Source organism: Pelodiscus sinensis, chromosome 1 (genome assembly GCF_049634645.1).
Source record: "Pelodiscus sinensis isolate JC-2024 chromosome 1, ASM4963464v1, whole genome shotgun sequence".
Classification (NCBI taxonomy): domain Eukaryota; kingdom Metazoa; phylum Chordata; order Testudines; family Trionychidae; genus Pelodiscus; species Pelodiscus sinensis.
Genome location: NC_134711.1, coordinates 50463584 through 50489015, shown reverse-complemented (window position 1 = coordinate 50489015; position 25432 = coordinate 50463584).

Sequence of the window (25432 nt, the reverse complement as noted above, 5' to 3'; positions counted from 1 at the left end):
AAAAATAGAAGTTTGAACTAGTTTAGACAGATTTCAGACTCATTGTATATGTTTCATGCAAATATCTCCTTTTTAAAAGCATGATTTTAACGAGATCTTCAATCCAGATGGCTCTCTAGATTGCCTGTGCAATATACTCCAATTCCTTCTTTATTTACAGTGAGGAAATTGAAATAAAAATCTAACAATTGGAGGGGTTCAAAGAAACTGACTGTATGATCGGTGTCCCACTATTACTTCTTCTTAGCATATGCACAATGTGTCTCAAGTGGCATGTGACCAGGATTAATCACCAAATGTGGTCTGCAAATTGGACATTAGCTTCCCTGGGCCGGGTAATGATGAGAAGTGTGATGTAAATGCTGATCCAAAACTCTTTTCCATTTTTTAGTCCAAAGCTTGCTAGAAACCAATCCTGTATCATAACCTAATGTTTACCAATTTAAAAGAGAATGAGACCTGGAGCTAGCCTGCTCTAAAACATCCTGGTCAAGTTCAGACTACACTACCACTGAAAAATAGCAAGAGTCGCCAAGTTAAAACTAACATAATATAAACTTCTGGGCCAGTTTGAAAGTGTTGGATTAATGTCATGTGCCCATCTAATCATAAATGTACCTTTCAGGATTGTTCAGAGATAACATTATTTGGGAAACACTTTGGCAGAAATAGTCACATTATATTATGTCCACCTTCCTGTCAGAACAGACATTCTTTACAGTATATTGTCCTACATAATGCCCTTCGACTTCAGCTTTTCTGATGGCAAAAAATGCCACTGAGACACTGGAAAATAAATGTAAAGTCAAGTGTGAAGGAATGTATTAATTTTTAAAGCTGAAATTGCCTCAGTGAAAATGGCAAGGATAAACTAGTGATAATTAGAAACAATTTTTTTGATATCTCAACAATCAAGAGACAGAGCTGGCCAGACCCTTGGGTACTGCTAAGAAGCTCTCAGGGCAGACAATGTATAAACATAATGCAAGCTAATGAAATGCTTACCTTTGCACGTCTTCCATTCTGAGGCAGCAGAAGGCTGTGCCAACTTATGTAGGCTACTAAAAGCCTCAAGGATTCAAAACCAGGAGTATGGTAGTATTCCTGCTTCCTTTCCTTTCCATGTACCCCTTCATCAGCAATAGAATGGGGATGGTATAAAAAGCTTGCCAGTTGCTGAGCAATAGTTGAAGTTCCCCTTTACTAGGCATGACCTTCTAAGAGCCAAAACTCCATTTTATCAATAGGGCAGTGCAAAGCAAACACATCATGTCACAGGATCTGCCCCCAGCAACTTCTTCCATTCTCACACTTTCCCTCCTATGCCTCCTTTAATTTATTTTTGCATTCTTATGAACAGTAAGGTGACTCATTCATATTCTCTACTTAAAACCTTAATCTTAGGCAAGCTTATTGAGGTCTATAAAGAATATTGTTTGTATAGATATCTTTTAATGCTTTTCGACTTGCTGTTATAAGGCCAGATCAATTCACTGGGTGGGTTACTCAAGCCTACGTAAAGCAGGAGCATGGAAACTATATGGGATGTTAGGGTATGTCTACACTACAACGTTAATTCGAACTAATGGATCTAGACTAAAAAACTAGTTCGAATTAGCGTTTTGCTAATTCGAACTAGCATGTCCACATTAAGTGGACCCTGAACCGGGCTTAAGGATGGCCGGAAGCAGTGCCGGCAGGGCATCAAAGGAGGACTTAGAACGTGGAGATGCTGTCTCCGGCTAGCCGAGGGCTGTGCTTAAAGGGTCCCGACCCCCACCCCAGACAGACAGTTCTTAGGGGTGCCCCGCTTGCAAAGCAGTCCTGGCTTGGAGTGCCCGGACTATCCACACTGGGCACATCACAGCACTCAGCCATCAACCCCGGCTGCACTTGCCGCAGGCTGCCATCTGGGGAGAGGGGACTATTGGGGCGCTGCAGGAGAGCTTCCACCCCCAGAAGCCCACAGAGCCAGCCCAGTCCTCCCCATCGGGGGCTCGTACCCCATTCCTCCCTCACCTCCTTCCACTTACCCTTCCCTAGCCCCTCTTCCTGATGTACACAATAAAGATAACGTGTCTTCCAAAATGGAATCTGTCTTTATTGAACAAAATTGGGGGAGACTGGGAAAAGGAGGTGGGAGAGGGGAAGAGAGAGGCTGGGAGAGGGGAGGGCAACTAAAATGATGAGGCGTTGGGAACAGGTCCCATATGAAGAGAGGCTAAAGAGACTGGGACTTTTCAGCTTAGAAAAGAGGAGACGGAGGGGGGACAGGATAGAGGTCTCTAAAAGCAGGAGTTGGGTGGAGAGGGCGCATACAGAAAAGTTCATTAGTTCCCATAAAGGAGGACTAGAGGACACCAATGGAAAGGAATGGGTAGCAGGCTTCAAACTAGTAACAGAAAGTTGTTCTTCACAAAGCAAAGAGTCAACCTGTGGAACTCCTTGCTGCAGGAGGCTGTGAAGGCTACAACTAGAACAGAGTTTAAAGGGAAGTGAGATCAAGTCATGGAGGTTGGGTTCATGGAGTGGTATTAGCCAGGGGGTAGGAGTGGGGCCCTGCCCAAGGTTTGTGGAAGGCTGGAGAGGGATGGCACGAGACAAATGGCTTGGTCACTGTCTTCGGTCCATCCCCTCCAGGGTCCCTAGGGTTGGCCGCTGTCAGCAGACAGGCTACTGGGCTAGATGGACCTTTGGTCTGACCCAGGACGGCCATTGTAAGCTCAGGGCTCAGGGTCGGGGGTCTCAGTGGACCCCCTTGATTCTCTTGCACACCTGCTCCTGGGTGGCCAGGCTGGCAGCTCTCCTGCCCTAGATGGCCACTTTCCTGTGCCTAGTGCGGAGATCGTGGACGAGGTCCACAATGTCTGCACTAGCCCAGGTGGGTGCCTGCCTCTTGCGGTCCCGGGCAAGCTCCCGGGAGCCGCCAGCCTGGTTCCGGGAAGAGGAGGAGGGCTGGGGGGCATCGGGTGGGTGGCTCGATCCGTGCCAGGTGCAGGGTCTGCTGGCTGGGTGCTGGCAGGCTTGCACCTGGCACGGGCACCGTAGCCAGCCCGTGCCCCTTTAAGGGGTCCAGGGCCGGGAGGGGGGCAGATGAGTTTCCCTGGTGTTGGCCAGAGTGGCCACCAGGGAAACCTGGGGAGGGCTAGCCTCCCACTAGTTCGAATTAAGGGGCTACACACCCCTTAATTCGAACTAGCTTGTTCGAACTAGGCTTAATCCTCGTAAAATGAGGTTTTCCTAGTTCGAACTAAGCGCTCCGCTAGTTCGATTTAAATTCGAACTTGCGGAGCACTAGTGTAGCGCCTATTATAGTTAATTCAAACTAACGTCCGTTAGTTTGAATTAACTTTGTAGTGTAGACATACCCTCTGTGTTTTCTGGACTTCTTCCATCGGGATGGGTGAAGTGAGGTTGCCTCCTCAGTCATATGTAGCTTGAGCTGAATGTGATCTAAATAGTAAAGATACCACAAGTCACACTTCTTCACTAACCCTGCAAGAGGTCCCATCATCTTGTTGAAAAGCAGGGGGAAAGGACAAGAACATTAATTGAGGAAGTCCACCGAACAGAAAAGCAATTGCATGATTGTACACTCTGGGACCTCTTCAAAATGACAAATGGGGTCAATCAAGAGGAACTAGGGCAAATGTTGTTCTATACAGTATGTACATATTAGGTCATGGTAGAGAAATAAAATAAGAGAAGAGACAGAAAGAGGTAAGTACAAAACTGGACCTCTAGAAATAGCTAAGGGATAATGACTCTGGATGTGTGATTGTCTGAGCAGAAGTGAAAATTAAAATCTAGCTAGGTATTCCCCACTAGAGCAAATTTGCACATTTTATCCTCCTACCATAAAATCCTAAGAAAAGCGACATGTCATTGCACTTGTATTGAAGATTTTAATTCCCCATAGGATAACCAGATTCCAACAAAGCAATGTATAGTGCAGGGGTCTTCAATAATTTTTTTTTTTGCTGGTCTCAGAATGCTGCTGATGGCCACGATGAAAATTATTCCTAAAATATTTAATTACATTTTGGAAAAGCAAATAAATAAAAGGCACATATGCATGTCCAATTCATCTTTTTTTTTTTTTTTTTTGCAGAATCAATAATAAAAATATACACTGTCTCTATTCTGTACTGGACCTAACCAGCATAGAAACACAAATAAGGTGCTTTGCCTGTTCTTGTCTTTTGTTGTTAATTTTATTGTTTCACTTTCATTGTTATGATTTTTTGAGACTTACTAGCTAAGAGGTGGGCAAATTAAGACTCCCAGGCCACATTTGGCCCATTTAATCTGCTCCTTGAGCTCCCACCATGAAATGAGGTCTGGGGCTTGTCCTGCCCCACTCTGCATGTACAGCATCTCCGTGCAGCTCCTGGAAAAAGGAACAGCCAGGAGCCTCTGCATGCTGCCCCTACCCCAAGCACCAGTTTTGCATCTCCCATTGGCCAGATCATGCACTCCTGAGCTCCTCTGTCCCATCTCCCTGCCCCAGTTCTGATCTCCTTCTTTCAAACCCTTCCAGCCCAGCCCAGACCTCACTCCTGCACCTCAAATCCTTCATCCTTTGCCTAACTCTGGAAACTGTGTCCCTAGCTGGAGCCATCAACCTCATGCACCCCAATACTCTACCCTGTCAAGAGCCCCCTCCTGCCTGCTGAACCCTTCTATCCCAGCCCAGCATACCTTCCTACGCTCCAAATTCTTCATCCACAGCCCCACACCAGAGCCTTCACCCCCTGCTGGACCCTTCATCCCCCATATCCTAATCCACTTCCCCAATCAACAGCCACCTCCCACCCCCCAAGCCCCTTGGTCCCACCCCAGAGCCCTCACTCTCAAATGAAATCCTCGCCACCTCTTGCATCCCAGTCCCCTATTTCATAATCATTTATAGCCCTCGGGACAAAAAGTTTGCCCATCTTCGTGCTAGCCAGTCAGCCTGCTTCTGCGAACAGTGATATTTGTTACTATCATTTTTCACAACAGCCGCCTTGCTGGCAGGCAGTGAAACAATGGTATTAACATAGAAATGTCACTTTTCACGACCGACTTCCTCAGCCGTGGCAAGCCGAGACTCAATTTGTTCCCCCGATGGAGAGGTCAGTAGAGAGGCAGCCAGGGCTAAGGGTGATCAGGTGGGTGAGTGAGAGGCTGGGAGCAGCAGCGGGGGCCAGTGGCGATGAAGGGTGTGATAAGTCAGTGGCTGGAGCCCATCACTGTGCAGCCAAAGCCCATGGTCAGAGACCACCACTACATGTCCAGAGCCTGCTCCTTCCACCACAGGGCTGAAGCCCAAAGCCAGAGCCCAGCACCCTCAGAAAGGTGGGGAACTCCCACTGGCTGTTTGCACCTCCATCATTTTGTAGCTCCAGAATGAGGCAGGGCCTCACCTCTCTTTGCAGGCCCAGAGCAGAGACTGCTGCTTTGCACCACCCTACCCAGTCACTGTATAGGAGGCTCTGGCCACAAAAAAAGCCTCTGATGGCTACATTTGAGATACTCTGGTTTAATGGCATGCCAGACTGAATAACCAAGGCATAACCTCATTAATCGCTAAGGAAACATTGTTCGATTAGGTGATTTTCTAAAGCATTTATGTAAGAGCATGGCCCCAAACCGGCAGATTGAAAGGTTGCCAAGAAACAAGTGAGCCTCCCTGAAAAGTGACCTACAAATAGATATTTTTGAAATTGATCTTGTGTCCCTTTTGGCTTCAATGGAATGTACAAAGAAGGCTTGAATTAAAAGACAAACCCACATTTTTATTTGACTTAATATCTTGGAAGTATCACCTATATGAACTCAAGTCTTGCCTGGCTTTGCTGAAGCACTTGGTGGGAGTCTCCATGGATGCATATTGTTAGTTCTCACAATCACACATCAGGGTTTCTGGAGGCAATTTTCCAGATCGTCTGAATCATTTGGTATTTCCATATATTTCCTTTAACCATCTTGGTCCATGAATTGGCAAGAGATCTTTGCCATTAATTCTCAGCAGAAGGAGACAGTAAAAACATGGCAGTGAATTTTGCAATCCTTTGTTTAATGGGTTTAATGAATGCTATCATCTAGGTCGATCATCTCATAGCCTGAGCTTTTATTTTACTAGTTCCTCTGAATTCTCTGGTGCATAGTAATGCATTTAAATGTGTTTTGTAGTCCAGAGCATCAATATATTAATTTCTTAAAGACTAATTTTAAGCTTGTTTTCTATTTCAGAAGTCCTCACAGGGACTAACCTCACATTGAAGCTCTGGTCAAAGTAAGAGCAATAGCAGTCTGTCCTGAGGGAAGCTGCTTCAAGAATGACATTTTGCTTATGCTCAAAAGATGCCAATATTGGGAGTCATTTTTTGACTTTAACAACAAGATTATATGAACAATTTTCACTAAGGAAATAATTTGATCTTTTCAGTTTAAAAATAATTCAGTTTTCTGTACATATGTTCACAATATATTAATGTTCAGCAACACAAAACACACATAGCACCATGCCTTCTAAAACCAAGATTGGCACCAGGACATAAATACCTAACACAGATAATTATAATCATGCTCTCCTACACACAGATTTCTCCTACACTTTCAAAAAAGCCCTACACCCACAATAGCAGCCAGATTTTTAGGAAAACATTCTGTTTCCATCTAATCACCTAAATGATGTGACCCAATATTAGTTCCCATTAAGAACAATAGGTCACTGAACAATTTTGTCAATAGTTCCTTACCTCCAGCGAACTATTTCCTACGGTTTTATGCCAATAGCAGCAGACAAGCAATTTTGTATAAGTGCAATATCAGAAAGACTGCTATAAAAATAAATATACACAGCTATTCAGTTTTATATATGAAAATATGTTTATAGAGCCACTGTTTGTATAAGCTTGCCTTTTAAAAAGTGACCAACGTTACGTGTTTTTAATAGTTGGTACTCCTTTTTTGTTTCTTTATTTGTTTCTATGTAGGGTCTTGCACCATGCCTTTCATTATCTTATCTAATATATAATATATAAAAGAGTCAAAATGGCTTTTCCTTTCACATTTTCATTTTTTTGTTTGTTTTTACCTTAGAGATTTCAGGAATGTCAAGTCTTCCCTAATTTTGCAGGAATGACTCATTGATGTTTACTATGAGACTTCCTGCCTTATCTTAAAATACAGTGTTGCTAAACCTTTAACAAAGACATCAGTTCAACTAAGGGTATGTCTACACTGCAGAGTTTTTCCAAAGAGCTCCTTCAGAAAAAGGCATGTGTGGACAGGGAAGAGGGTATTTTTTTAAACAAGAGGCCTCCAGGAAAAAGCACAAGTGCCCTGGTGGCCATTCCATCCATAGCAATAACAACTTGAATGAGAGATAGCGTCCAATCAATGTGGACACTATCTTTCAAAAAAGCAGATCACTTTTTCGATGTGCTTTTGCTGTGTGGATGCTCTCTTTTGAAAGAAGTTTTCCGGAAGAGCTCTTTCCAGAAAAGCTTCTTCCGAAAGAAGTCTGCAGTCTTGACGTAGCTTAAGTGAGTATTAGACACTGAAGTTAAATCGATGTTAATCAAAACCAGAATATTTTGATCACCTGACTAAATAGCTTTTCCTTTCTCAGAAATCTGGTCTCTTCTGATGTCACAAGTTTGCTAGTTCTCCAGTGGATTTGAAGTCTCATGAAGTACAGAAAACTTAGATTTGTAATATGAAAACTAGCCAAAAAAATACAATCTACTTCAGCTAAAAAGTGTAAAAGCCGTAGAAAAAAGAGCAAAGTCCATATGCTGTTTCTTTGCAGGTCATCTATATTAGAGTTGGACCACAGGAAAGCCAGATAATAGTAAATGTGAGTGGAAAGAGACACTTCTAAATGAATTCTATCCATCAGTTAAAAAATACCATAAAGGAACAGACAAATACAGCTAATCACACTACATTGTGCCTCAACTTAACTCTACAGATGTTATACTTGAAAGAATTCCACAGGATCTTTTTAGAGGGATAAGGCAAAATGCCACATTTATTGACAAGGTAATATCCTCTTATATGCATATTCATACATAGTCCCCCTCCCCCTGCCCCATCCCCACACAAATAGTCTTGTTGTTGCTTAAAGTTACCAGTCTGTTGCTCATATTAAGTCAATAACCAGGGGAGTTAAATGCATGGGTGGGGAAGCGGGGGCTTCTCTCCGTCCGAATTGACACTTCGTCTTGACAAGACAAGACCCAGAGATTCATTGAAGACGACCCATCAATTATGGGACATTTTTCCAATTCAGGTCTATACATTTTGCTTTAGCAGCTCTTAATCAATCACCATCAGTTTTGTTTTAACATCTGTTTATCCGGAAGTCATTTTTCTTTGTCATCTGACATCAGTATGTTGGTGCCTCCTTCCAAGTGTTTATCTAAAATGGATGGTCGCTCTTAACTCCAAGTCTATCCATATGTCCTGCACAATCTGTCTTATATTGGGCCTAATTGATGGTACTTTGGCTCCCCTGAGTTTTATGGCCTCTTCTCTGGACCTTCCTTGACCATCTGAAATCTGAAACTGCTGAGGCCACAAGTTATCTGTCCAAACACTCATATTCCAAACTCATTGACTCCCCCTCCCCAGGAACTACACAATTATTTTACACATGGGAAAAGGGATACAATTGTCCATACAAAACGTATCAGTCTATTTCCAATACAAAGTTTCTGTTAGTACAAACTTTTAATCATTCATTATAATTTCTTTATAACACAATCTATATTCTAACCACTCCTAAGAGTAACAGTGTGATCATGATGAATCACAAGGATCCTTCTGATCTCTTTCTCTATTGACATCAGATACAGATGCAGTTTGCCTGATGCATCTTTATTAAGGGCCTAGAAGACTATTCCTCCCGGAGAAGGGCAGCCAGCAGAGTTATAGTTGTTTAACATTTGTTCTCATACTAGCCATTAAGCACATTACATATAACATTATAAAATGCTGTTGTCTACACAGATCCTTTTCAGCTTTACTCAGAGAATACTAGGCATAAGATTTAAGATCAGGAGTGGGCAATAATTTTTGATGGAGCGGCCACTCCAAGAATTTGGTAAACAGTCAAGGGCTGGACTCTTCCAGGATGTTAATGGAGGAATTGCACGGTCTGGGATAGAGGTTGGGTGCAGAAGGTAGCTTGGGATAAGGGTTGAGGTTAGGAACAGGGTGGGGTTGTGACCTGAGATAGGAGATCGTGGTGCAGGAGGGGGTGCAAGGTCTAGGCAGGGGATGTGACCTGGGTTTGGGGTACAGGAGGGAGTTCAGGGGCTTGGGTTGTGACCTAGGGCAGGTGATTGGGGTGCAGGATCTAGGAGGGGGATATAGGTGCAGGAAAGGATTTTGACCTGAAAGAAGGTTCAGGAGGAGATGCAGGATCTGAGAGGGGATTGTGACCTTGGGCAGGGGTGCATGGGTTTGGGTTGTGATTGGGGCCGGGAAAAAAAGCAGGGGTACAAAGGTCTTGGGATATTACCTGGGGCAGGGCTGCAAGAGGAACATAAGAACATAAGAATGGCCGTACTAGGTCAGACCAAGGGTCCATCTAGCCCAGTAGCCTGTTTGCTGACAATGGCCAGCACCAGGTGCCCCAGAGGGGTGGACCAAAGACAATGATCAAGCAATTTGTCTCCTGCCATCCTTCTCCAGCCTCTGACAAACAGAGGCCAGGGACACCATTTCTATCCCCTGGCTAATAGCCTTTTATGGACCTAACCTCCAGGAAATTATCTAGCTTCTCTTTAAACTCTGTTATTGTCCTAGCCTTCACAGCCTCCTCTGGCAAGGAGTTCCACAGGTTGACTACATGCTGTGTGAAGAAGAACTGTCTTTTATTAGTTTTAAACTTGCTATCCATTAATTTCATTTGGTGTCCTCTACTTCTTCCTTTTATGGGAACTAATAAATAACTTTTCTTTATTTACCCTCTCCAAACCACTCATGATTTTATACACCTCTATCATATCCCCCCTCAGTCCCTCTTTTCTAAACAGAAAAGTCCCAGTAGCTTTAGCCTCTCCTCATATGGGACCCGTTCCAAACCCCTAATCATTTTAGTTGCCCTTTTCTGAACCCTTTCTAAGGCCAAAATATTTTTTTTGAGGTGAAGAGACCACATCTGTACACAGTGTTCAAGATGTGGGCGTACCATACTTTTATATAAGGGCAGTAAGATATTCTGTCTTATTTTCTATCCCTTTACTAATAATTCCTAACATCCTATTTGCCTTTTTGACTGCCGCTGCACACTGTGTGAAAGTTTTCAGAGAACTATCCACGATAATTCCAAGATCTCTTTCCTGATTTGTCGTAGCCAAATTAGCCCCCCATCATACTGTATGTATAGTTGGGGTTATTTTTTCCAATGTGCATTACTTTACACTTATCCACATTAAATTTCATTTGCCTATTTGTTGCCCAATCACTCAGGGTATGTCTACACTACCCCGCTAGTTCGAACTAGCGGGGTAATGTAGGCATACCGCAATTGCAAATGAAGCCCGGGATTTGAATTTCCCGGGCTTCATTTGCATAAGCAGGGCACCGCCATTTTTAAATCCCCGCTCGTTCGAACCCTGTGCCGCGAGGCTACACGCAGCACGAACTAGGTAGTTCGAACTAGGCTTCCTAGTTCGAACTACCGGTTCGAATTAGGCTTCCTAGTTCGAACTACCGTTACTCCCCATGGAACGAGGTGTACCAGTAGTTCGGAATAGGAAGCCTAGTCCGAACTACCTAGTTCGAACCCCGTGTAGCCGCGCTGCACGGGGTTCGAACCAGTGGGGTTTTAAAAATGGCGGCTCCCCGCTTATGCAAATGAAGCCCGGGAAATTCAAATCCTGGGCTTCATTTGCAAGTGCGGTATGCCTACATTACCCTCCTAGTTTGAACTAGGAGGGTAGTGTAGACATACCCTAATAGATTAGCAAGACATGATTTCCCTTTACAGAAACCATGTTGACTTTTGTCAAACAAATTATGTTCTTCTACATGCCTGAACATTTTATTCTTTAATATTGTTTCAACTAATTTGCCCGGTACTGAAGTTAGACTTCCCGGTCTGTAACTGCCAGGATCGCCTCTAGAGCCCTTTTTAAATATTGGTGTCACGTTAGCTATCTTCCAGTCATTAGGTACGGAAGCCGATTTAAAGGATAGGTTACAAACCACAGATAATAGTTCAGCAATTTCCCATTTGAGTTCTTGTAGAACCCTTGGATGAATGCCATGCGGTCCCGGTGATTTGTTAACGTTAAGTTTTTCTACTTGTTCCAAAACCTCCTCTAATGACACTTCAATCCAGGACAGCTCCTCAGATTCATCACCCACAAAGGACGATGCAGATTTGGGAATCTCCCTAACATCCTCAGCCATGAAGACTGAAGCAAAGAAATCATTTAGTTTCTCCACAATGGCTTTATCGTCCTTGATTGCTCCTTTTATATCTCAATCATCTAGGGGACCCATTGCTTTTTTAGCAGGCTTCCTGCTTCTAATGTTCTTAAAAAACATTTTGCTATTGCTTTTTGAGTTTTTGGCTAGCTGTTCCTCAAAATCTTTTTTTACTTTTCTTATTACATTTTTATACTTGATTTAACAGTGTTTATGTTCCTTTCTATTTATCTCACTAGGATTGGACTTCCACTTCTTGAAAGATGCCTTTTTGTCCCTCACTGCTTCTTTTACATGGTGGTTAAGCCACAATGACTTTTTTAGGTCTCTTACTATGTTTTTTAATTTGTGTAGAAGCACTTTGAAAAATTGCCACTGTTTATTTGTCTGCCCTTCCCTGATGCATTGGATTCATAGAATCATAGCACCATAGAACTAGAAGAGACCTCAGAAGGTCATCACATCCAGCCCCCTGCTCTAGGCAGGACCAACTTTATATGCAGTTGTTTGTCTGGTCTGGCCCATGGTTTGTCCTCTCCCCTCCTCTCTTTCTGACTACAGCCTAGTGAATCTCTAGGACTCTCCTCTAAGAGAGGTTTCCATCCGATTTATGTGCCTCTCCGCATCAATCGGCTTTCCCCCATCTCTTAGTTTAAAAACTGCTCTACGGCCTTTTTAATGTTTAGTGCAGTCTGGTTCCACCCTGGTTTAGGTGAAGCCCATCCTTCCTGTATAGGTTCCCCCTTTCCCAAAAGTGTCCCCAGTTCCTAATAAATCTAAACCCCTCCTCCCTACACTATCATCTCATCCACGCTTTGAGACTCTGAAGCTCTGCCTGACTATCTGGCCCTGTGCATGGAACTGGAAGCATTTCCGAGAATGCCACCTTGGAGGTACTGGATTTCAGTCTCTCCTAGCAACCTAAATTTGGCCTCCAGGACATCTCTCCTACCCTCCCCTATGTCATTGGTACCTACATGTACCACGACCACAGGTTCCTCCTCAGCACTACACATAAGTCTATCTAGATGCCTCGAGAGATCCACAACCTTTGCACCACACAGGCAAGTGACCATACTGTTCTCCTTGGTCATCACAAACCCAACTATCTATGTTTCTAATGATCGAATCACCCACTACTAACACCTGCCTCTTCCTAACAACTGGCGAGCCGTCCCCCTCAGAGGTATCCTCAGTGCGAGAGGATACCGCAACATCCTTTGGAAGGAGGGTCCCAACTACGGGATGGTTTCCCTCTGCTCCCTTGAATGCTCTGTTCCCCTGAGACTTTCATCCTCCTTAAGAGCACTGGGGCTCTCAGACTGGAGGTGGGACAGTACTACAGCGTACCAGAAAGTCTCATCAACATAGCTCTCTGACTCCCTTAGCTCCACCAATTCAGCCACCCTGGCCTTCAAAGCTCGAATTTGGTCTCTGAGGGTCAGAAGTTCCTTGCAACGGGTGCACACATACGCCACCCGCCCACAGGGCAGGTAATCATACATGTTGAACTCAACGCAATAAACAGGATAGCCCCCAGTCTGATGCTCGGCTTCTGTCTGCATTTTTTTCTGTGCAGGAGTTTGATTGATAAGGTTTCTAGTTAAATCAAGAAGTTTATTAAAACCTTAAAACTAAAGTATAAAGACTGGCAAGAGTACCTTGGCTCCTTCCCACTCCCCTTCCAAACTCCCCCGCAAAACTCCCTGTTTGCTGCTCCTGTTCAAAGCTCCCTAGTCACTTACTCACTGCTTTATAAAGCCCGGGCCTTCCTGATAGTACTGCCCCCTGACTAAGGCTCAAACAATTAACAGAGGCTTCTAGATTTCAAACCTTTAGAAGCTCACAGCTTCCAGCTGCCGGCCATAGCACATGCTCCTTCAAACAAACAAACCAAACAGACAAACACAAGCTCAGCACACAGCTAGTAACCCTCCCTCCCCCACACACACAAAGGAGGGGCAGAAGTTTGAGAGAAGGGAGAGTGAGGGCTGCCTGGTACAGGCTCTGTCTGGGAAGTGCTTATCTAGGCATGTCCCAGTCAGCAGCCCATCAGGTCCCTGTCTTCCATGCACTTGGCCACTCAAAGCCACTTGTCCGCTGAGCACCAAGAGCCCTGGGTTCAGGGGTGCTGTGCATGCTGCCTGCACTGCAAACACATCCCAGGCCACTCCCATTGGGCAGAGCTGCAACATTGTGCTGGAAGCAGAAGCAGTGAATGAAGCCTCTCCCCTTCTCCCAGCTCACAGCACCCAGAGAGTCACATGGCCTGCTGCCAGCCACTTCGATGATCACAATCTGCCCGAGGATCCTGCTGGACTAGTGCCTTATTCAGCGGCTTGGAGCATCAGATGTGGCCTGCATGACGTAATTTGCCCATCCCAGGAGAGCCTCTCAGCTTGCCAGGTGTAGCCTCTTTAATGTTTGAGAAATAGAAGGACTTTTTTCTTCAAGGAGGAAACAATATGATTATGCTAAATGTAAAAGACTTGATTCTGAGCTCACTGAAAACCAGCTTTCCATCAGGGTAGCTTCACTCAGTTCTGATTTACACATCAGTTACACTTCATTTACACAAGTCTACATGGAATCAGAATCAGATACACACTGGCCTCTCTATGGATATGTCTACGCTGGCATGATTTTCCGGAAATGCTTTTAACGGAAAAGTTTTCCGTTAAAAGCATTTTCGAAAAAGCACGTCTAGATTGGCAGGATGCTTTTCCGCAAAAGCACTTTTTGCGGAAAAGCGTCCATGGCCAATCTAGACACGCTTTTCCGCAAAAATGCTCCGATCGCCATTTTCGCATTCGGGGCTTTTCTGTGGAAAACAAATCTCTGATGTCTACACTGGCCCTTTTGCACAAAAGTTTTTCAGAAAAAGACTTTTGCCTGAATGAAAGCAGCATAGTATTTCCGCAAAAGCACTGACAATCTTACATGAGATCGTCAGTGCTTTTGCGAAAATTCAAGCGGCCAGTGTAGACAGCTGGCAAGTTTTTCCGCAAAAGTAGATGATTTTGTGGAAAAACTTGCCAGTCTAGACACAGCCTCTATGAGTCTGGCTCATCTGTGCAAGAGGACCAGGCCTGATTTTAAGGATGGATTTAAATAACTATAGCACAGTTAATTAACACAAAGAAGAGAGATCTTTTCTAGGCATAAGCAGGTGGATACAAGAAAGTGAAAAGATAAATATCTATGTTTATTTTTAAACTAATTTAATATATTAAAATGTGGAGATTCCATTTATTATAAGGACCATAATGGATGTCATTAAAGAAGTAAATAAGTAAATTTTTCAGGAGTATACTGAAGTTGCATGGTACTAAGATTCAGACAAATTAAATTATGCTGAGAATTGTCTTTAAAAAGTCTCTAAATGGGAGCCAGACAGGAAGCCATGAACTCTATCAACAACTGAAGTTTTGCAGATTGCTATTCAGAAATATTGCACCATGTCACCAATGTATAGCAGTCCAAAGTTGACCTCGCCAACCAGGGGCGGATATAGGGCAGGGCGAACGGGGCAGCCGCCCCGGGCCCCACGCTAAAGTAAGCCCTGCGCATGCGCCGTGGCGCCGCTGCGCAAGCACATGGCGTCACTGTGCATGCGCCGTGGCAAAGGGGGGGCCCCGCAGAATTATGCTGCCCGGGGCCCCGCAAAACGGTCATCTGCCCCTGTCACCAACTACAAGAGGATCACCCCACTGCAGAGATATTCAGAAGGGGTCCATGAGTAACCCATGCCTAATTGATGCAGTTCTCTGCCTGCTTCTTCTAGCACCTAGACCAGCTAGAAATTAATGAGTCTTCTGCTGCCTGAGATCAGAGCCATGTGGCCTTTAGCTCATGCAGTAGAGACTCATATGCTGAGGTTGGAGGCTTGATCCCACCTGCTGATAACTGGGATTTGTTGACATTACATAAGCACAGTTTAATGTTCCTTACATCACCCCAGCTCATGGCAGGTGCTGAGAAGGTATAGCTGGAAAAAAGAAAGTATGGCTAGGAATTCCCAGTGTCTCAATGTTACCCAGCAATCAACATATTTTAGACAGGTTCAACATCTGCTTTAGCTAACATTAGACAGACATGCTGCACAGTTTGACCCAAGTTTCCACCCTGCTCCCTCTTGAGTTTCATAAGCTGCTCCTTGGCTGCAGGTGAGAATTGACTCCATGGGTTCTATAGTGCTTTAAAGAGACAGATGAAATCTTTGGGGCTATGTCTACACTGCAGCCTATTGTTGGCAGAGACAATGCAAATGAAGTGCTCATTAGCATTTGTCGCACTGTCATTTGCATATTCTCTGCCGATGCTTTTTGTGCAAGAAGTTTTTGCGCAAAAACAAGCAGCAGTGTAGCGGGGCCATTTTGCGGAAAAAAACCCTTTTGCACAAGATACTATATACCTCCTTTTTTGAGGCATAAGGGATCTTGCGCAAAAGGCATCTTTTGTGCAAAATGGCTTGTCTACATTGCTTGTTTTGCATTGTCTCTGCCAACAAAAGGCTGCAATGTAGATGTTGCCTCCAAGAAAAAGTATGTATTGAATTCTGTTTGGCCTGTCCCCTATAAAAGAAAATCCTCTCGAAGTGCTATAGGGAAAAATGTATATATTTTGTTGCATCCAATAGTATTACATGGAACACTTTTGTGAAGTAAAGGAGTATATTGTCAAAGCCACCAGTAAAGATAAATATGCTTACCTTTCCTGCAAGATACAATTCAGAAATGATTTTGCAGCATTACAAGAATATGATTTACAAAGCAGAAAAAGGACAATTTTCTGATCCACAAAATAATAAGGTTATAAAAATGCATAAAAGCGTTTATGTCTGGGATGATATTTCAATATAAAAAATTAACCCATTTTGAAAAATCTATAGACATGGACTATATGAAACAGTAAAAAATTACACTGTCTTAAACATCAAATTTAACTTTCTATTAGCTTATTTTGATGATTAAATTATGCTGATTTTAGGATTATTATGCCCTTGAGCCAAAGTTTAACAGTCCACTTATGGTCTTGGGATAGAGACTTTAAGGAAAGATGATTTTGTCATATTGCAAGTGCTGTAATAGATATACTTGGTTGACTGATCACTTACAAATGTATTTAAATGAAATGTGTATCACATCAATCAACTGCTGCAACACATTTATGTGTTTCTGGCTATGGTTATGCACTTAATTTATATCTAAATTATAAATATTGTACAGATCAGCATTTAAATCAATATTAGCATAACAAAATCTGAGCTGGCTGAAACATTTTCTGCTATCTTACAGTAGCCTAGAACCAATCAGTCCATGTCATCTGAATTGCTGTACTCCATCTCTAGCATTTTCACTGTGTTATGCTTTCTGAAATGGAAGCTCTAGAACACAAGGCTGTCTTTGGAAATATGTAACATATGAATGATGGTATGCCACTATGTCCCAGCTCTCACACAAACCATTCATCCCCATGTATTTATGCAGGTTGTGGAAGGCCTTGATGACCTTGCATGTTATAATGGCTAACACACAAATAGTTACAAATGAATTAATCTTTTAACACATTGACTTAGGTCCCTGCAGTCCATTTGAGCTCTTTGATCTGCCTGCATCCCATATATGCAGACACATATTATTCCCAACCTCATTTTTGCTCGAAAGCCCATTATCTATAGAAAGTACCTATCCGTCAACTGGTATATTGTACTAAGTCTGTGCCCAGCAGTAAAGTAGAAAATGTCTAATATGGGTCCATTCATTTACAGTTATGAATAAAACAAACCTAACCTTTTTTCCAGGCCCTGGGCAACAATGTCTAATAACACACAGAGATACATACCCCTGCATGAGAAAAAACATGAAGTCTACAGAAAAAGGCAAGACTTCCCAGGAAGAGAATTTGTTTTCTGACACCATTCACTACTATCTTGTATAACATGTCGATGAACAGATTCCAGGGTCAGATCTAGGGACCAAACTGCACATAGCACAGGCTAAAGTGGTGTAAATCTCATCTTCGTGCTCCCCTGGGCCTGTGGCCAATATGTGCATGGCCATTGTTTTCAGAATCAGTCCCTCTGCACCAAGTTAAAATGTCCTTTTCTCTTTTCTAACATACAGCAATTGCATACAGTTCCAAAGGGCCAAAACAAGGACACGCCTTTTGTCAGTAGCAGGTAAGGGGTGCATGGTACTTGTAATGTAGCACTGTTCTTTTGGATGACATGCCAGCTCTGTGGCCAGTTATGTGCCATAAGCAGCTGCACTGTATTGGAGGACCTAGCCAAACACTAAACTTCTACCAAGGCAGGTGAATTCCATTGCCATACCAACTGTGAGGAGAGGGAACCTTTAACTGGGAAATCAATGTGTTGGCAAGGCAGGAGGATCCTACAGACCAATGAGGGCAGAACATGTCGAATTTTTCAGTAAATGCCTCTCAATTATCTTTAAATGGGTACCCGAGACCGTAGAAGTCAGTGGAACAAGTCAATTAGATGGACAGCCTTAGTGAGCCAAATTCAATGTATGTTCCCAAGTATCACCGGGAGGAGGCTATTTACCTAGGCACATCAGGAGCTTACATTCCCATTAGCTATCATAAGCCTGTAGTTTTATTTTAAAAGCTATTGCTGCTCACCATGGTTTAAATAATTACAGGGACTCTCAAGCTGCTAGTTATTCTGTGCTGTACTCCCATCATGGTTTGGGACATAGCTCTTTCATTACTGATCGTTTCGACACCAACCTAAACCAGGGAGTTGCCAATGTGCAAATGTGGGTGGGTGGGAGAATGGGAGGTGAGAGGAGAGGATAAGGATAGTTCTTGCATTATGGATGTGGATCATTCATGGACTCTGAGAAATTGTGTGTCATCCTCATTCAATCTTTTTATCTGAAAAGCAAGAAAGACTTTCATAAGTTCCAGTCAGAACTAAATATTTACACTAAAGTCATTCTAATTGGAAATAAGGACATGTTAGCTATGTAATACAGGCTTGTGACCGGGTGTACCAGCCCCGCACTGAACTAACAGAGTTTAGCCAGGCTACCGTGGCTGGAGGAGCCCTGCAGCCACAGCCCTGCCAGGCATGCTCAGACTGTAACCCAGCTATAGAAGCCTGGGGAGAGGCTCGGTCTGGGTTGGCTGCCAGAGGAGAAGGACCTCAGGCTATAACTCCTGATCAGCAGCAGCCAGCTGTCCGAGGGGAGAGCAGCGGAGGCCCCAACTCTGCTTGGGACACAACCACTGCAAACAACCAGGGACACGCAGCCCCCGAGGAGCCAGAGGAGCCTGCGACCACGTGGTAATATGGCCCACCGGACCAGGTAGGAAGTGGCTAGGGGAGGGTGCAGGAGTGGCCTCTCCTCACCAGAGATCCTTGGTGTATTTCGGTTGGATTCCCTGCTGAGGGAGTGGTGGACTGTTCTGCCATTTACAAGGCCCTGGGCCGGGACCCAGTGGAGTAGGGAGGGCTCGGGTACCCCTACCGGGGTGCAGCCCACCTCTTGACTTGGCTCAGTGGGCCGCCCAGCCCTGCCTTAAAGGGCCAGTGATTGACTTGGACAGTGACTCTGGACATTGGGCCATCCAGCCCTGCTTTAAAGAGCCAGTGAGCAACTTTGTTTTATTGCCTCTGGCAATCAAACCATCCAGCCCCAAGGGGAGGGGGCAGGCTACAGATCGTTCACCGGGCATGCGGGGCAGGCTGCAGACTGATAGCCCCAGGACATGGGTCCCTATCCCCTGGGGAGGAAGAAGGAAGGACCACCCCGCAACAGGGCTGTAAATTAAAGTATCATTCTTTTTTAAATGTGTAGGTTTTTATTTTGCAATGATTTATATTTACAGGAGGAATGTGGGAGGCTGTTCTTTTTAACCACAAGGCTGTTCTTTTTAACCACAAGGCTTTTTAACCACATCTCTTATAGCTTCCAAAGGTGCTTGGTTTCATAGAGTAATGATGGCTGAAATGAGCCAATTTCTTTTTTAAGATATATATTGTCTAGATTGCTATTCTAGAATGAACCTATGTGGTCTTGAGTCCTCTGCTGGGGACCAAAACACCCAGCTGAGTTAAACTAAGCATTATACACATTTTCCCCAGTGTCAGATAGAAGGGAAAGCTTAATATCTTTCATGAAATGTTGATGGCATTTCTTATAGAATTAATTGAAACAATAATCCTTCCACTGATTATTATCCATGGATAGTAGCATAAAAAGAAGGAGATTTTGGAATTAGTATAAAGGATTAGTTGTATATTAACATCTTGCTAGATAGATGTAGTCAGATAAAATGGCATGGCAAATTGGCAGAAAAACTTCCATATCATTGTGAAATTTAAAAGGTTATAGAATAGTCCTTAAAAGAGAAGTTATTTTTAATGAAAAAATAATGAATATTTAAGCATCAGAACAAATGTGAATATTATGAATTAGCATGCAAAGTACCCTGTAGGTTAAAAACATCTTAGCAACCAACACAGAGAAATATAAAATAAATGCAATTGAAATTATTTATGTCCTGAAGGGTGGACATGCATTTTCCACTATTAAGAAAAATGTACAATAATTTAAAAAACTTGATGTATGTATCACACAAAAAGTCTACATACCACCATTCAAAATGGAGCTGATGTTTTGAGGATGTTCATATCCTGCTACTTTACACATCCAAAAGCAGCTGATTGCTGTATAGTTCATTTCTAAAGGGAAAGATAACAAATTGTACCTAAATCCACTGGAATAATCATTTGAAAACATGAAAGTTCTGAAAATTAATTGGCTGATCATGCTTCCATTTCATATTTCATACTTTAACAATTAGCAAATACATAGCATATTATTATTATTTATTTAAAATAACAACTATAAATAGAGCAAATATCACATCCACCCCAGGGCTCCTTTGCGTGAGGTTCTGTAGAAAGATATTTCCAATGACGGTTGTGTGGAGAGTTTACAGTCTATAAAACAAGACAGAACACTGGCTAGCACAGCACATGGACAGACAAATGGAGGTTGGGGTGGGCAGCAGGCTGAGGCAAGAAGAGCAAGAAGAGGGCCACATTACAATGCCCAGGCATACTTGTGTCTTGCATGGAAGCTCCCACATATGCTATACAGATTACCCAACACCTGGGTCCTGTTGCACAGGGCTGAGTAGATGCTGCAACACTGTTATTGTATGCCCACCACAAAATGAGTGGCAGTACCTTGGCTCTACTTGCATACTCTTCCAACCAGCCAGCACAGCTAAGCTGGTGCAAGGGAGAATAGAAGTACATTATGGATATGAGCCAGTAGCAAAGTATTACTCCTCTAGTCAGGTGAGCCAACAGACTCATTGGGCCCCTGGGCAAGGTTAGGGGGCTGGCTTTGCGCTCCCAGAAGGGATGGCACTTTGGGCAGAAAGGGCAGGGCTAGGGCAGCCAGCCCTCGGCACTGCCCAGACTGCGCCCTCCCCAAACACTGACTGTCCAGCGCGCACCACCGGGGGCTTTGCAGCATGACACATGGTGCTCTAGCAGCAATTTAAAGAGCCTGGGGCAGTAGTGGCCAACAATCATTGGGGTCCCAGGACAACTTCCCCTTTCCCCCTCCCTTGTTGGTGGGTTTGCCTCTATTTCAAGGAAGAGAGAATGAAAAGAATGGCATCTGCATAGGATGCAATTCCTTCCCTGAACTGCTCTTGGCCTGCACCGTAAAGGGTAGAACACAACTGTACTGAGCAGCCCAAAGTAATGAAACTGCTTCCCAATCTAGCTTCATGTAACAACAGATATTCCAATCTTCTCTCTACTATATCAACAGCACATAAAACAAACTTCTACCCATGGGCTTAGCAATTGACATCAGACTCATTTCATCCAGGTTCTGCGCAGTTCACTGCCTTCCACTCCCCCCTACCCCCACCAACTTCCAGTTTTGTCCCAGGACTCAGTCGTTGGGTCACTCACATTCAGACCCTCTCTGCCCTTCCAGGTTTCTTTCTCTTTGTAGCATCCTGCTATCCCAAGTGTTTTGACACGGAGAATACTGCTGGAAAGGGAACAAGAAGAAAGGGAGAAAATGAGATTTATACTATATGCTCAGGAGAAATGATATTTAGATGAGGATTTAGCCTGCAACTGGTAGGAGAAGATAGATGAAACAGGTTGGAGGGTGTGGAGAAGCGAGTGACATTTTACCATCTCAATGAAATGAGGGTAGCAACAAGGAGAATAGGTATGCAAGAGCAGGGAGGACATGGGTAAAGGGAGGAAATAAAGCAACAACTGAATGAAAAGGTGACTTAGATAATTTATTGTTAAGTGGGGAATTGTATCAGGATGAGATGGAAATTTGCAGATAAAAGGAAACAGGCAGGGATCTAGAGTTATTTTTAATAATAATTTTAAATGAAGAGATTAACACCACAGAGTAAAGTAATCTATCCATCCACACAGATATTTATGGAAGCCCATTCCAGATGCTAATGCTACTTAGTGTGCCTTAGTAATGTTTTGTATTATCATAAGTAATAATACTTTTGTCCAGTTTCTGTTCCATTATACCTACACGTGCTAAGTAGAACCTTATACATCACATAGTCCCACTGAGTACAGTTTAACTACTTGCCAACTAAGGTGACCAAAGGCCTGATTTGGATCAGGTGCTAAGTGTTGCAGAGTGTAGTCCTTAATGACTTATGCTTCATTTCAGTCCAAGTGTGTAGAAATGGAAACTGAGGCACAGAGAGGTTAAATGGTTTATTCAAGGTCACAGATACAGTCTGTGAAGGGCCAAGAAGCGGTCTCAGAAATGAGTTCCTACCCAACGCTGTCAATGGCAAAATTTCCCATTGATTTCAATGGGTTCAGGATTTCACATCAGATTTCCTGGTTCTCTGAATTATGCCTCACCGCAGAATTATCATGCCTTCTTTTCTGAATAAGTTGCAATAATATTGTTAGGATAATTATGCAGAAAACACCCATCCATTCATATCCCATCAACATGAAACTAAAATATTTTCTCAATGGTACCTCTCTGTGTTGTGGAACCATCTACAATAAAAATGAAGACAAGCTGTAAGTTACAGGATTTCAGACTTGTTTGTTGGGTACATTAGAACTCACATGCTTATTTACACCACTGAAACACCGTTATTGTAATGTAATTTTTAATAAAAGTAATATATTTTAATATATGTTAAAGTGTCTTATTCATAAAAATGGTATTTCAATACACTCTCTGTTACAGTGTTATAGGCTATCAAATTACAACATTAGAGATACAAGGTGGGTGAGGAAATATCTTTTGTCGGACCAACCTCTTTTGGTGAAAGACAAGCTTTTGAGCCAAACAAAACTCATCTTCAGGTCTGAAAACTGGTCTCTTTAACCAATAGAAGTTGGTCCAATAAAAGATATTTCTTCACCCACGTTGTCCCTCTAATGTTACCTTGCCCACTTTTTCTCTCTTAAAATCCTGGGACCAACATGGCTGCAGAAACACAGCATATTATGGGGTTTTTTTTTCACTTATATTGACCTCATTTTGCTCTTCCGCAGATTGTAAAGTCATCCCCATGGTTTCACATTTGCATCACTTTGGCTGGCTTCCTTCATAGCAATCCCTTCTTCACACTGAATTTTCTTCTGATCTGCCTCAGATGGCTTGAAGCTCTAATAGCTTTCCCACCTACTGGGCTGCTTTGGAACTAAATTTGGAAATAAAAGATGCAAAGTCATTCTCTCTATATAAAAGCACTTAAATGTATACCTACATAAAACATTTCAATTGGATTGTAAGCTTCTTGTGGCAGAGACTGTTTCTACTATGTTCTGTATAGCTGATAACAAGTAATTAACCATAATTCTTTGTGGGTTGGGTTTTTTTTCCCTCTTTTCTCCTTACACAATAAATGAAGTTTGGATCATACTCGGGACATGGCATAACGTATTAATTAGATCAGCAGCATACACAAAGGTGTTAAAAGAGTATCTCAATCAGTTCAAATAGGAGGAAAGTGTACTGTTTTACATCTCTGTAGGGAGCATACAAAATGCTTTTAACTTCAGACTGCAGTCAGCTGTGTAGCAGGAATCTAAACTTTGGGAAACAATTAAGCTCCAGTAAGCTCACTTGAATAAGTTCATAACCTAAAGGGAGAGGGGCAAAGTGAGAAACAATTTTGAATCTTTATTCCAGTTATACCTTCTAAATCAGGGGTGGACAAGAGGTAGCTAATGGACTAGATCCAGCCCACCAAGCCACCGGCTCCAGTCTGTGACTGCCTCACCAGCACCCTTACCACACACAGCAACTGCATCCACTTTAAACAGAAGACTGCTAATTGCTATGAAGTCTGGGCAGGGAGGAGAAAATTTTGCATGCTGTTCCTGCCCCCTAGCAAAATCCCCCAGCTCCCATTGGCCAGTTTCTGGCCAATAGGGAGCTGAGAAGGCAGTGACAGTGAATGAAGCCTCTTCACTACCTCACCACTCCCTGCCACGCCCTCCCCCCATGCTGAAGTAGAACCACATGGAGCAGCTGCCCAGCAGGCAGGCTCAAGTTTCTACAGAGCTGCTGGCTGGGAGCCACCTAAGTAAGCACCTCCAGAACCTGCCTCTGGTACCCCACCCCTTCTTTCCCTCCAACTACCTGCCACAGCCCATCACCCAAACCCTCTGTATCCTCTCTCCCCACCCCCTCCAGGTCACAACTCCTTCCCAGATCCTTCACCCCCTCTTACACCTCTCTTCCAGGCCAGAATCCTCTCCTGCACCCATAACTCCTCTTGGACCCTTCACCCCAAGCCTCTGCCCCAGATCATAACCCCCTCCTTTCACCCAAACTACCTCCCAGGCCCCACACTCCCTCCTGTACCTCAATCCCAAGTTCCCTTTAACCATCCCAGATCCTGAGTCTCCTTCACAGAAGTGTGGCCCTTGACCACTTACCAAAATCTTGGAGTGGCCCCCATTAAAAATTATTCCCCACCCCTGTTCCAAATGCTCATCAACACTGTTTGTGATTAGGAAAAGGAGTGCATTACCTGTGCTGGCTCATATTCTTCCTCACTTTTCAATTTTAGGGCTGGGAGAACAGAGAGAGAATTATTTATGAACATGTTTCCCAAATTTGAATTGCAGTTTGATCTGGCCATGGTATCATGCTGAAAGGGCATAATAAGTGGGGTTCCATGGGGGTCTTTTTTGGGATGGGTTCTGTTCAATATTTTCATCAACAAATTTAGATGACGGTATAAAGAGTACAATTATTACGTTTGCAGATGATATCAAGCTGGGAGAGGTTGCAAATGCTTTGGAGGATAGGGTCAAAATTCAAAATGATCTGAACAAACTAGAGAAATGATATGAGGTAAATAGGATGAAGTATAATAAGGACAAATGCGAAGTACTCCACTTAGGAAGGAACAATCAGTTTCACACATAGAGTATGTCTACACCAGCCACTCTAGTTTGGACTAGGGTGGCTAATGTAGTCATTCAAATTTGCAAATGAAGCCCGGGATTTAAATATCCTGGGCTTCATTTGCATGTTCCCAGGCGCTGCCATTTTTAAATGCCCCGTAGTTTGAACTACCTGCCCGCAGCTACAGACGGCACGAGCTAGATAGTTCAAACTAAAGCTCCTAATTTGAACTACCATTACTCCTCCTGCAATGAAAAGAACAAATCATGTCAAACCAATCTGATAGCTTTCTTTGATAAGATATCAAGCCTTGTGGATAAAGGAGAAGAGGTGCAATGAGGAGTAATGATAGTTCGAATTAGGAGCTTTAGTTCGAACTACCTAGCCCGCGCCACTTAGCAAAACAAAATATTGCTTAGGAAGTTTTAACAAGATACTTAACTGATCCTAGATACAACTAGCCAATATAGTCTGTGAAAGGCAGGATATTAGGTGGGTCAGTCTTTGAAAAATGGCTACCGATCATTATTAGAGGATCTTTGTAACATCAAAAGTCCCATCTCATAGAG